The 13,479-nt window shown below is 42.4% G+C and overlaps 1 protein-coding gene across 1 annotated transcript in view; it reads left to right on the forward strand.

Annotated features, from left to right (window-relative positions):
- Nucleotides 1-13,479, forward strand: part of AUTS2 (activator of transcription and developmental regulator AUTS2) — a 794,656-nt gene that overhangs the window by 200,357 nt on the left and 580,820 nt on the right. The window lies entirely within an intron of this gene.

Consider the following 13,479-nt stretch of genomic DNA (forward strand, 5'->3'; position numbering starts at 1 on the left):
CTCCTCACAGGGGCCATCTCACATACTCCAAATGCCGAAGTGCATTTGGGAATTTGGCCTGGATCCATACGGGTATGTAGGAGCATTGCTTGCACAGGGACCTAATACCAGCTGAACTGCATTGAAACGAAGCACCTGAACTCCTTGTGTCTGGGAGTGCGTTGGTGGCCTTGGGAGCATCTGTGCATCTCCGTGACGTTGGGCAGGCGAACGGTCCCTCCAGAGGGAGCGGGTCTGACTCTCGGGAAGTACGAGGGACGAGGGGGAGGCACAGGCTGACACAATACCGTCTCTTGTGCAATTTTGCTGTTTGGTGTTTTGTCAAAGCAGTGCTGCTCTTCCAGAACAGCTGGTAGGGGATGTTCAAGGGCTATGGGGAGCTTAGAGAGGAAACTGCCTGCAGTCTTTCTTCCCTTTCCCCCCCACTCTTCAATCCCATGCAGGCGTCAGAAGTTCTCAACCCGCAGGAGGTCTGCCTTGATTTCAAAGGCTGCAACTGGTGGAGAGAGTCGTCGGTGGGGGAATGATAGCAGGAGAGCGCTCCGTCTGAAGCGGAGGCACTGGCTCTGGACAGAGGAGGAGGATGCGGGGAGCTGGTGGTGGGGGAGACGGGAGGAGACTGATCCTCCTGGAGGGGGGCAGAGATGGAAAGTTGTCTGGAATTAGGATGAAGAACAGGGAAGGGGAAATGCTGTCACCCCTCTGTGTTAGGAAGGGAAACAGGGAGCCTATAGGTGTGGGAGGGAAAAACATGAGAAAGCATAGCCAAATACATGCACGTGCAGCTGAGCCATAGCAGTGAGACCGTCCTGAATGAAGGGCAGAGAAAGGCAGACGTAGATGTTCTCCTCTTCCAGTAAGGATGACAGAGAAGAGACGAAAGACATGACTTTCCTATCCCTCACATCAATTGGAGGAGAACGGGGAGATGCAAGAAGTACCTGCTTGGCAGGAGGCTTGGGGGAAGCCCCTGGGTACGGAGACGAGGAGGGGCAAGAGGTAGGGAAGAGGCTGCCGCGTCCCACAGGGCGTACCCCAGGAACGCGCTGGCTGTGGTGGTTTGGCCTGATGAAGTTGAAGGGCCGCAGAGGCTTGGAAGATGAGAGACTGACTTTGCTACTGTTTCCAAAATAAATTAATGAATAGCGCAAGCCCTGGGATGTTTTATGGCATGTTGCAGTTGGACACTGCTATGTTTCTTACCCAGAAGATGGCTGACCCGAGGGAGATGTGCCAACCGCTCCATGAACCCACATCACCTTTGCAGGGTCTTGTTTGCTTTTTGTAAGCATGTGTGCAGCCCCTTTTGTTCCTGTGGTGCCTGATCCATTTACCTCTTTTAAGTATTTAGCATTATGAGGCACAGATGAAATAGGATGTGGTTTTACTTCCATTTTACAGATGAGCACTGCTGCACGGAAGGGCTAAAGGCCCAAATTCACAGGGCCATTTATTTCCTTTGGAAAACCAGTCAATGGGAATTAAATAGTTTTAGGCCCCTGAATACCCGCTTTGTGGATTGGGGCTTAACTTACTGCTGCAGGTCACAGAGAGAGTCAGTGGAAGATCAGGAATTTCAACATATGTCTCCAAGTACCCACATTAATAACTTACCATCTCAGTCTGGCCAGCTCTAATCCTGTGCCTGGCAGGGTACAAGATGTGATAAGATCAGACAGCAGAGATTTGGATACCGGCACCAACAAGCAGCTTAGAAAACAAATCTTTAATAGGAAAGGTTTCCTTCCAAGTGCAGACTGATTCCTGCTTACGGTTCTAATTCTCTTCAACATATTCCGTAGCTCTCGAGAGATGCATTGCAAAGCTTTATCTGCTTTCTGCTCGAGGCAAGTTTTTACAGAGAGACAGCAGTTCGGATGCTTTCTACAGAAGAAATGGTTACAAGTTCAGTCGAGACAGCCGGGTATACGATAAAGTGTAGTTTGAATGTAAGTATTGCTCAAGCGGTACGATTCACAGCTTTTGTAACTCCTCACAAGTTTGCTGGAGGCATTAGCAAAGCTCTTGACTTGAGATGTTCTGTTTTGGAACTGGATCCCCTGACTATGCATCCCTACCAAGTTAAATTTGTAGCTTCTAGGTGGCTATAAACAAGAAATATTATAGAAATTGCTTTTCCAGCCACTGAATAGCCCTGAATATTAGATGACACTTCAGTTTTAAAAGATCTATTCACAAAGTAGCTTAAAAATTTTCAGCCACGGCACAACTGTAAAGGAAATTTTCTTTTTCTCTGGTGTATGAGGTAGATTTACGGGTCTGTGCCCTGTAATAAAACTGAAGAAAGTAGTCATCTCTGTTTTTCCCTTTTTATTTATTCATGCTATCTTCTGTGCCCGTTCAACTTGGAGACTCCGTATTCTAAATACAGGACGGAAGGGAAGAATATTTCCCCTCCTAGGAACTGCTGAATATACCTCATGGCTTTTGGGTGATGCCGCATAGACTTTGGAGCATCCACTGGCCTGAAGCAGAAACAAATGCTTTGTTGCAAGGATGTGATGCGTTGGCAGAAGTGGAGAAATAAAGACAGAAAACGTGTTATCCAGTTATCCAGTGGGTCTGATTCTCTGCATTTGGTATGGTGGCTTATACCTTTGTAAAGTAACAACAAAATAGATCTGTGTATGTGAATGAGGACTCTTGAGATAGAGCAACTTATATCTACTTTGTAAGTGGTGCGAAGGACAAGGCAATGATAAATCTTGTCTGTTATGCTAAGCTGTGCTTCTGAACTGCAGAGAGGGGGATTTGCCACTGATCAGCACTGTACAAGAATGTAATCCCTCTGGTTTTTTGATCATCAAATTTATCTTCCCTGTATCTGTTTCCTAGGGGAAGAATAAGCCAGCAAATGGAAAGGTTACGTATTGCTCTATTTCTTAAACTTTTGTTCTTTACTGTTTTTTTCAGCCTGAATGCTAGAAGGAGGTTTCTTTTGCAGATGGGAAGTTGAACCGTTGTTTCTTTTTTTTTCCCTCTAATTGCACAAAGGTTCTGATCCTTTTCCTAATATTACCAAGCTCGCCTTAAGTGATGCAGACCTCTGGTCCTATCTGAGCTCTCCTTCTCTCTCTCTCTCCCCCCCCTTATTTTCTAATCACTGTTCTTTCATTTTAAAAGCTGCCTTCATCAGTCTTTTGTGTGAGGTGTATGCCACATGCCAAGAACAGTGGTAGAGTTAAGTGGTTCCCAGAGAAAGGGAAAGAAAATCAAGAGGAATATGAGACAGTAGGAGCTTGGAAGACAGGAAAGCTAGTGTGTTAAGTAGTTCAACTTCTTAAAAGACAAAATAGATTTTTATTTTGAAAAGCTCAGTAACTATAACCCATTATTATGTGGAGGTTTTTGGTTTGGTTAAAAAGTCTGCAGGTTGGAGCATTTACCATCTGGCATAATCCATGAGTAGTTCTTCTAATTCTGTCCTTTTCCTTGCTTATTTCTGTATTGTCTGTCCAAAAAGCTAGGTTTGTCCTGCTTTCTTGCATGTGCAGATGGATGCCTCCGGTTTCCCTGTGTGCTTGTAAGGCTTCATTTGTGATACAGAAATAAATGATATGGATGTTTCCATCTCTCCCTATATAGTGCAGTTTCCTAGTTGTTTTTACCTATGTTGTCTCAAGGTGGTTTCTTTGTCTTGACTTCTGGAGAGCAGATTTTCTGGTCTAGTCTTGGCAGCAAAGCTAACCTCTTCTATGGTGTCCCGACTCAGCTCCTTTCTGTGGCTATAATATTTTAGTGGGCGTCGTGAGACCTTTAGAATACATTGGACTTTCCTGGTGCTGTACCATCTTTCCGCAAGACAAGGAATACAGAGGTGCTTCTGACTTGATTTATAAACCGTAATACATTTTTTATGAATGCTGAGTGCTGTGCTAACGAATGGTGCCAGTGTGAGAGCCTGGGGGCTGAAGTCGTCTGTTTAGCCCTAGTGCAGGAATAGCAGGGAGGAGAGCTGTCTAAGCCCACGTCCATTTGTTCTAACCCTACCAATAAGGGCGGATACCCTTTAAATGTAGGATTTATTGGCCCACGAACTCCTTGGCTCGGTCCGTGGCCTGCCAACGAAAGTGCCATTTGAATTATTCAGCAAACGCCATATGTACCTGGAGAGCGGAGGAGCCCGCAGTCAGCTTCGTGCCAAAGGCTCCCCTGGAGGGAAATATGATTTCATTGCAGAAGTCTCCTGGCAAAGTTGGCAGGACATTGGGCAATAAAGACTGATGCTTTTGGACATGAAAAAAGAAGATTAAAAGGGGACATATTCTTTATTTAAAGCTAAGAAAGCAATGTAATTTGGTCCTAAGATGGCATGTGTATTTTGGTCAGTACATGCAGATCTTGAATAACTACAGATGGAAACATACAAAATCTTTATTTTTGGGAAAAAGTTTGAAATTTTAAAAATTATTTCCGTTCCAAATCAGAACAAAAGTGCAAATAAAAAACCTATGCAACGGAAAAAAAAATTCCAGAAGTTTCAGTGTAGAACTGAAGAGTTGCTCAATTATTTAGACAGACTGAAATTATTTGTGTTCCAAATCAGTGTGTTTGATAACTGTTCAGTTGGATTCCCTCCACCATGCAAATCCCATTTTCCAAGGAGAAGAAGTTTTGGCCCTGCTGTGACACGAAGCTGACCCCTGAACTCAGGCGCAGGCGTCTGTGTGACACGTAGACAGTCCCAGCCCGTGCCCGCAGCTGAGTGCGTTTCTGCATCAGATCAAGGTGTTGCTTCCATGGCTTGACCACGTGGAATAACAGTGCTGTGTACAAATACGGGATCGTTACTGTAAATGTGCAACCAGTACGTTGGGAACCAAACGAATTCACCTTTGTTTCAGGAGCTGGCTTAATGCTCCTCTCTCTGCCTGATCTCTAATTGTAACTGAGCAGTGTGAGAGCAGCGAAGCCCTCTTTGTTGGCATGAAGATTTAAAGCATCCCTAGGGACTCTTTTTCTCTCCACACCCCTTTTCTATTTCTTTTCATTCCTCAAACAAAGAAAATAAACACTTTGTGAGAATGTGGCCGTGCTGCTTACGGAGTATATCAAGCACATTTATTTAAGGCCCAGCACTGTGAAATAAACCCAGGGCCAGTGGGAATAGATTTCCCTTGGCTGCGAGGGCTGCATACTGTGCGAGCAGTCTTGGGGATGTAAGTTATGTAAAGCACGTCTGGGATGGAGTGTTTTGTTACTGGTAACACGCCTGTTGCGTTAGAAGCCCTCGGAGTCGTGCCCTGAATTCTGCCGGAGCCCGTGCTGCCGGAGCGGCGATGGGCCAAAAGGGGAGCCAGCGTGGGCAGGCACAGCCCTGTTTGCTGAGAGATCTGCCCCGGGCGCTTTACCAAGTAACAAAGGTTGTAAGCGTATGAAAGACAGGTACTTATCCAAGATGATTTGAAAAGTTTGAAAGACTGTACGTGTAGTTGGAGAGAAAGTGGCTGAGATGGTGCCAGCAGAGGACGCGGATTCCCTGCTGGGAGAGGCCGGTTCTTGCTGGTATTTCAGACAGCATATACTCAAAGGCAGAGTCACAGTGTAATGAAGATGATTTAGGCAACTTTGCAAGAAAGAGGTAACTTCGGGCTTTGCTAGCAACTTGTGTAAGACCTATAAGAATGTCTAGAAAAAACATGATGGGACTTCTAGGTCAGCAGAAGCTGGGTGGAGTGAGAGCTTCAGGATCTCTTTCTTTTGGTAGGAGCACACAGGTTTCTGGTTAAATCAGTCTGAGCAGAATCAGCTGTGTGTACTTTGCCTTCTACAAAACCAGGCAGCCTCAAGAGGAACAGTTCAGTGGCTCTGTAATCTAAGCTGGCATTGCTCAGCACTTTCTCAACACTAGCTCCAAGAGTAGGTTTTTTCCTAACTCTGGTTGCACGGATTCCAGTAGTTTGGATGACTGTTCTCCACAACTGTAGCGTGGTATGGTATAGCATTGTGAGTGAGAGAATTGAGAAGGGAGGGGACGATAAGGCTGAGAACACCACATCATGTTGGAAAAGGATGAAATAAATGAATGGCAATCAATTGTTCTGATATTCATCTTCAGGTATGACATCAGTTTTTGCCAGCTTTGATTTCATAGGGCCTCTTCGGCTCAACAGCTGGCATTGTAGTCTTAGATTTCAGCTAGACATTTATTTTGTGTAGCATCTGTAGGCTTAGTGAATGCTATGAAAAATGTTGTGTAAGACTGTCCATTTTGCTTTTCAGTTAAGCTGCTACAGCTGTTTTGTAGAACTGGGTGCCTTTGAAATCTTGAGTAATTACATTCTGCTGTTGTCAAAGTTGGTGTGTAGGACTAAGTTTTAGTCTTTTGTACTCAAATACTGGAATAAAATTTCTTTTTAAACATGCTTTTTATCATGGCAAGGTAAAAATTTGAGTGTATGCTCATATTCAGCAGTCTCAAAACCGCTACGAACAAGTTTAAGGATTTTGCTAAAATCCCATTGAATGCTGTGAGACTTAGACACATGGGTACGTGTAATTAAATGTGAGAAAGTTATCCAGGTAAGGCACAGAAACAATATTATGTAGTCTGTGTGAATAATCACAAAGGAACAATGCAGGTCTCATTTGAAGTATCAAGTGTCATAAATTGTTGAGAAATAGTATCTGCATCCAAACATACAGTATGCTGAAGAAAGGCATGATCTGTTGGTTGAACTTATGAACAGGGAAGGACATCTATTTTGCCGAGTAAAATACTTTTTTTTAGATTACTTCCTTAGATCTAGTGTGTTAGTAGAAGTCAGTCACAGTTTACTTGTGCTAAGGAGTGACTGCTATCCCACTGCAACAATAAACAGTGTAAAATCTAAGTAGAAAAGAGTTGACAGCCATATAGTCTTTAAATAATGCCAGGTAGAACACAATTTAAAGTGTATAACCGTGGCTGAGTTGAGGAGTAGTATGTGTACAGGATCCCTTGTTCCCATTTGCCTGATGTGTGTATGTAGCAGGCAATTATGTATTTAAATTTCTCCAAGTTTGTTGTGGGTTTTTTTTGGTTGGTGTTTTTTTTTTTTGGCCCTAGTGTTTTTATGAGTTGTGATGCTGCTGTTAATGATATAATGGCCTACTTTATTTCTTGAAGGTCCTGAAGTCGTTTACTCAAACAAGGTTCGACTTACTCTGGAATCAGAGACTCTTCTCTTGTTGAGCCCCTTTCCCACCTGTTACCGAAGCTGGAAGGTGCGCGGAGAGGGAGAGGATCGCAGGAGGGTTTCCTCTTGCTGGTATGAGTTGAATGTAATTAGAATTCGGTTCTCCTCTGCCTCCATCTCGTATATAGTATGTGGTATTGAGGGAGGCTGTTACACTACATATTTTAGAAACAGTCATTATCTGTGTCCTTATAAAATGTGGTGCTTACTAAAGCCTGATTTGCAGGAGTGCTCAGCACTCCCAGTAGCTGCTGAAATCAATGAAGGCTGTGCTTCATTAGATAAAGTGCTCTGTAGAGCTGAGTTCTCTGAAAAAAATCGCATCTTAGGTCCTTCTTAATGGACACTTAAAATTAGCAGACATTTTTGGCCTGAACATGTCAGGATTGTTGTTGCCACCTATAAAATGGGAATAGTGAAATACCTTCATCTGGCTAAACAGCTGTAAAATAGGTCATTGGTATTTGTTGAGCAGCTGATACTATAGAGAGAAGCTGTATAGAAAAGCCCTTGAGGAAATTAATAATTGCGCCTTCAGAGGAGGGTGTGAATGGAGTGTAAGTAAACAAGTTTTAGGTCTACATGTTGGACAAAGAGGAGAAAACAAAATCCTGAGTGACTGCTCATTAGCTGAATACCTTCCATTCTGCACAGGGAAATAAGAGCATGCGATCATGTAATTAAAGATTGTATCATGATGCGTATGCACAAGAGGGCTGAATGAAGGTGGTGGCTGCAGCCTTAATCCTGGACTTTCATAACTTCCAAGTCCTTGACTTGGGTAACCTCAATAATGTTGCTTTAATGTAGTTTTTTGTGTGTAATTTAAATCAGCAGCACCTGGAAAGGAACCTTCTGTTTATCAATGATATTGTTAACAAATGATTTTGGGATGAAAAATCAAAGCAATCTCTTTGCTACAGAAGCGCTTTTATAAAACATATCTCAAGCAGACAGCAACTTGCTTTTCTATTGTTTTGCCTTCATCTGTAATCACCACATAGCGTCCTGCAGCCTGGTAGAGCATTTCATCTTCAGTCTGTTGCACAACCTTTTTTGCACAAGACTGAACCACTTTGTTTTCCGATTCCAGAGAGATGCAGGAGGCAATGGATTGTAATTTTATGAAAACAACGCAAACGAAACAAGATGAAACCTTTCTGCAGAGGTCTCGCAACTTGAAGAAATTGCTGGGATTAGTGGATGGGCTACTGCACCCACTATAGTTGACATCATGGCTCTCTTCACCAGTCCCTTGTGTCCTAAAATACCCTAATTTCTACACTTTGAGAATCCTTTTCTCTTTTGCCTTGCACTTCACACCTGCCTTCCTTTCTCCCTGGTGTTGTTTTAAGAGTGTGTGCAATTTTTTCCCCTAGATAAATGCTTTTGAAGAACTAACTGTGCATTCAGAAGAATACACAGTGCGTTTAACTATCTTATCTGGAGGGAAATGAATGCCTGTTATAAACGCCTTGTTTTACTTTCTGATTTTGAAAGATTGCAGGGACTAGTCAGTGCATTGTTTTCAGACCTTTACATCTTGTTGTTACTGCCAGAACTAAAATAATGAATTATGAAACACAAGAGAGAGGTATTGAAGTCTTAGGGCATTTTCATCCATCAGCTATAAAAATTCTTCCCAAATGTAACAGAAGACACAGTGTGAGTCGATGAAGACTGTCAGGATGTGATGGCAAATTTGGTACCCAGGCTGGCACCGTTTCCTGATTCTGAGGGGGTTTTGGTTCAGTTTGTGCAGCAGTTTGTGTGTTGCTCTACTGGATTCCCAGCTAACGATACCTGCTGCGTGATGCTAACGAAGCTGCAGTATTTCTCTCAGCTGACTCTCTAGGCATCTTAATTTCTTGCAAGCTAAACTTTTGTAGCAAATTTTCTCAGCGAATATGTAGGTGGTGGTTTTGTCAGTGTTTCCGTTTGTGTGTTTTTTCATAGGAAGCCCTTTGGCTGCTTCTTGCTTCTCCTCACGTAACGTCCCTGGCAAACGAAGCATTTCTGCAGCTGACAGCCAGGGCCGAGGTGCTGAGTCTGTCTTGTGGTTGTGTCCATAACTTGGAAAGAATTTCAAATCAACTTTTGTAGCTAGTGAAAATGTTGTGTGGGGGGTGGTTTTTTTTGTTGTTGTTTTGGTTTTGGTTTTTTTTCCCCTCTTAATTGGCTGCTTCTTTCTGCACTAATGTTTCTGATGAAATGTGAATTGCTTGTACGTTGAAAACAGAGGAGAGGCTCCAGAAGTACCTTTCTTGCAATTCTATTTGACAAGGGTGCTTGAATGTTTGAATAGCGGACAGAGGCAAACTGGTAGGATCAAGCTTGCTTTGCTAACTAGTTGTGTTTTAAGTGGAGCGTTACATTGACATTTCATGACTGTTTAATAATTTTGGGTTTTTAAAAGTGTCTTTTTTTTTATACTTAATTTTATTGTTGGCGTGAAGGATAAATTGTTGGGCTCTGATATAAAGCTCTTGTGGACCTTAGTGAGAACCTGAGGAGCAAATAATTGAAATATAGTTGTAGACTGATGCAGTTATTATTCGGTTTTACTGGCCCTGTACTGTAATCTACTTCTGTTTTTAATAATCAGTTTTTAAAAGTTGCGCTTTACTGGGGTCATGTTCAGTGCGAATTCAGAAAGTAAGTTCTTGCGACACTGGAATCACAACAGTAATCCACAAGGATGATTTGGAAAGATCAAGGCTTGAAATCCCTGAGCAGCGCCTGAAGTGCCTGCAGTGCGTTTGCTACACAGTGCATTTACAGCGTTGCTTTTCATAAAGTGTTCCAGTAAAAGAATCGTGTAAGAAGGGGTGGAACAGAGTTTACATGTAGTTTTTAAGTCGTCAGAGGGAAGGTGGCTGGAGGGCAAGGGCAGGAGGAAAGGGCAGCAGCGGTGGACTGGCTCTTGGGTGAGATTCATGGGGGTGAGGTGTGTACCCCGCAAAGGAATGTGAGGCACTGCTCGGCTGCCATTGAGGATCTGATTTATAATTAATGAGCTGTCATTTACATAGCAAGAAGATGGACTCTCCTGAAATAAATCAGGCATAGCTCCCTGAAAGCTTAACACTTGATGAGAATGCAGTGTGTCCTTCAAGCCTCCTACCTCGAGAAATTATCTGATGTACCCATGGAGGCTGCTTCTCCTTCCCTCACCAAATGCAGGACTTGGATTGAAATTGTTAATGTTAATTGGAGCCGAGATGATTGCAGTGCCACCCCATCAGGCTTCAGCAGCCCTCCTGCTCGCTGTCGTCGCGGCAGGAGTCTGTTCAGCTTGGGCAGCTCTTCTCCGCTATGGCACGTACAGTGGTATCAGGTTGATTAATGTGCCCAATAGAAATAAAACAAATGGAAATTTTTTAAGATTATACAGTACACTCATAAATATTAATGCACTTTTGTATTGAATTGCATGTAATTACATATTTATACATTTAAGTCACCTTCCTGATACACTTAAGGCACTTTACTGATGAAAGATATCTCTGAATAAGATGGTTTTAAACCATGCCTAATATGTTTGTAGGATTTATTTAATAATGTGTGGGCTTGTATGCTGGCAGGAGAGGAGAAAAACCTCCATTAAAGTCTGAACGTGTTGTTCACAGTGTCTGCTACTTAGTTTGAATTGACTCCATGGGTAGCTGCTGAAAAATACGTCTCGACATGAAATATTACTACATCTCCTTATCTATGTAGATAAGGTCTGTGCAGTCCTGTCACCTTAGAGTAATTACAGCTTATTACTCTAATCATGATGATGCCTGAAGTCTGTAATTAAGATTGTGCTGGCTAATGTACTAGCACGCGGCATGGTACAGCTATTGTCCTATCTAAACAACAGAAAGATAAAAATTGGATGAGGGAGAAAGGGCAGAAAGTGGGGAAGTGATTTATGCAGGGCCACGGTTCCCAGCCAAGCGCCGCCTCCGCCGAACCCAGCGGCTTCCAAGAGGGCAGAACGCGTGCGCTGCTGTACCGCGGTGCGTCCGACACAATCCCAGGCAGTTTGCACCCTCAAACAGGAGGATCGACACCCTGTGTTATGTCTATTCAAGCTATTTTCAATGCATCCTATCCACCTGTGTCTAAGCTTCTATACTTTTAACATGTCCTGTTGCAGTCCAGTCTGCAGATGAAGAATTGAATATATATATGCATATATATTTTAAGGCCAAATCATATGTCTGTTGAAAGCAATGAGAGGTTCTACCATACAATTCAATAATACAGGGTTTTGACCCACAGCACTCTGTAATTTTCTCCGCAGCGCTGTCAGCTGGTGAAAAGCAAACAGCTGTTCTGGAGGAACATGGTTGTCTAAACACCAATCTTTATGTCTAAATTTCATAGGAAGCCCACCCACCAAACTGGATTTAAGGCCCGCTTTCACAATTTGCAGAACTGCAAGCTAAGTACATATGGAGCTCCCTTTCCTCTCTTTGGTCGTGAGCAGAAGAGGCACCTTGGTTTTGGAGATTTCTGCAAATTGTTCCTTCTGTCTTGGAAGAGACATTTTCGTAGAGTTTGCAGAAGGCTTTGTGAAGCTGGTGTCGCTCATCTTTGCTGTAGATATATATGCAGATTCTTTCATCCCAATTCTGACATGAGCTAAACTTTGCTTTAGGTGTATCTTGACAATTCATGAAACTTTATGCAGTTGGCTAGAACATGGGCTTCTTATGGAGGAGGTTATCCCAGATATGCCCATAGTGATCTGCAAAACTTGACCCATCTTACACCCTCTTAAAGCTAATGGGAGCTAGTAATTTCTTGATGGCAGTGCTAGCCCCATTAGACATTTTATAAGTTTCTGGAAGCCTGCCACTGTTTCATTTAGATCCCTAGCTGAAGGAAGGAAGAAAAAGAAAGAAAAAAAAAATATCCCACAAAAGCTATTTAGTCATTAGGAGAATATTTTTTTTTTTTCCCCAGAAAGTTTCCCTTTCTTCACTCCTTCAACCTTTCACATTTAGAGTGAATCCTCTAAATAGCATTTCTATCTACAAATACGAGCTCTGTGTTTTAACAGAAGTCCTGTGCTGGTATAATGTGCTATTCATAAAGCACTGGATTTTTTGATACTGATGTGAAAAAATAAAGATTTATGTTTAGCATTAGCTATCTTAAGGCACAAATCTGTTCTATGATAAAATATCTCATTGTTTCAATAGAGTGCACTGAACGAGTTGTAATTCTGGTAATTCTGCTGTGTTGAAGTTGCTCTGTGGGAATTGCAGCGTTACTTGGTTTTCCAGTTTAGTTCATGAAGTGTAGCTGAATAGGGCTGAGTGCAGGAATCGCTGCGCGAGGTGCTCTGCGTTTGTTATCCAGGAGGTCAACGTGTATTTGTAGTTGCTATTTTATGAAGCTATCGACGATGAGAATTGGTGAAATAGTAACCGTAATATATGACACCTGAGGATTTGCCTTTGTGCATTTGTGGCATATATCTAAATCTAAAACCTTCCTGGGAAAGGAAGCAGAAGGTGTGCTCAGAAAAGTGATTCTTCTTCCCTTATTTTTCCTTGGGCTCGCTCTGTAGGATCTCTCAGTTTGCGTACAGTGCTTTTCACGAGTAGATCTCAAAGTTATGACGATGGGTGTTACTATGACTCTTTTTTTAATAGCTGGAGGAACCAGAGAAGAGAGACATGACGTTCTTAAAATACTGATCCTGCTTTATAGCTAAGGATGCTAAACATTTTTTTCATGAACTTGGATAAAGCTCTAACTTTTCTGATGCGAGTAACACTGTGTGAAGAAAAGCTTAGGATATTTCCCATGGTAGAATGGGAAGAAAAAGTAGAAAGAAAAAGGTAGAAAGAAAAGGTAGAAAAAGTGTCTTATAGGTTCTGTTCTGTACTCCCTTCTTTAATGCTTGTAAAATTATTCTTTTTGACAAATACCAAATGTGAATGTTGGCTGTCCTCAGTTTAATTAATGTTCTCATTGGTTTTAGTTATGAATTTTGTGAAGCTCTTGTGTTTTAGATAGGCATTTAGGGAGCATTCTTTAATTAAAGCCAAACTGATTTTTGCCTTTAGGCATGGGTTTTTTTGCATTAAGAGGTGGCATAATTTGAATTATATTTTCCTGAACCTGAATCTTTTTGTGACACAGGGACCAACAGCCCAATTTCTTTCCTGCTGTCGGTTATAATATTAAGTGACAATAAACAGAAGCATGAAGGCTTACAAGATCATATAGTACTTGATGGTAGGGCACAGAGAGCTTTTGGTTAAAGCAGCCAGGCATG

This window comes from Calonectris borealis, chromosome 19 (assembly GCF_964195595.1).
Source record: "Calonectris borealis chromosome 19, bCalBor7.hap1.2, whole genome shotgun sequence".
Taxonomy (NCBI): domain Eukaryota; kingdom Metazoa; phylum Chordata; class Aves; order Procellariiformes; family Procellariidae; genus Calonectris; species Calonectris borealis.